Raw genomic sequence first — 722 nt, 5'->3', positions numbered from 1 at the left:
ACTGCCAGAGGCGCTGATGGAATGAAATATTATCATCCCGGGTTACTCTAAGAATGCTGTAGTAATACCCAGGCAGTAAGGGGAAAATAACTATCAAAGCAACACGAACATACCTATTTTCAGAACGAGAGACTTTAATCCCATGACAATGCTCCTGACAATGCTTTTATTTTTACCCTGTGAAACCGTGATAGGTGCAGTAGAGCCTGCTGTATTTTAAGAAGCTGGGGCAAGGGGGGAGTAGCGGGGTCTGTGCTGTGCCTTGGCCAATTCAAGGTCATTTATGCATACAAACATCTTAGGGGGAAAATACCAATATTTCTTAAATAAGTTGCTTTAAACAACGAGTGTCTCTTTTTCTCCAAGAATGAATGAGGATGCACAATGCGCCGCCGGCCGTCTCACAGGATGTGACTGAGACTTTCCCAGCCAGGCATCAGAGCCCCCTCTCCTTTACTCCTCCTGTCCATTTCTCTACGCCCCCGTTTTCTCAACAAAGCGTTATCATTAGAGGGTGGCGGCGAAAGGACACTGCACCTGTGCTCATGTACTGTGTGCAGATACTCCGTGAAGGCGAGGCTGAGTTTGCTTTAAGACATTAGAAAATAACCCACAGTTTGGAAGCAGGGACCCAAGGAAAAAGGTTAGAAAAAAGAGGGAGGGAGGGAGGGAGGGAGGAAGGAAGGAAGGAAGGAAGGAAGGAAGGAAGGAAGGAAGGAAGG

At 47.0% G+C, this 722-nt stretch overlaps 1 pseudogene; it reads right to left on the bottom strand.

Annotated features, from left to right (window-relative positions):
* Positions 1-366: 366 nt before the first annotated feature.
* The window catches only part of LOC113224802, a 4,009-nt pseudogene continuing 3,653 nt past the window's right edge, over positions 367-722 (bottom strand).

This window comes from Piliocolobus tephrosceles, chromosome X, assembly GCF_002776525.5.
Source record: "Piliocolobus tephrosceles isolate RC106 chromosome X, ASM277652v3, whole genome shotgun sequence".
Classification (NCBI taxonomy): Eukaryota; Metazoa; Chordata; class Mammalia; order Primates; family Cercopithecidae; genus Piliocolobus; species Piliocolobus tephrosceles.
Note: the sequence above shows the minus strand (reverse complement) of the source record. Positions and strands in the feature narration are given on the sequence as shown.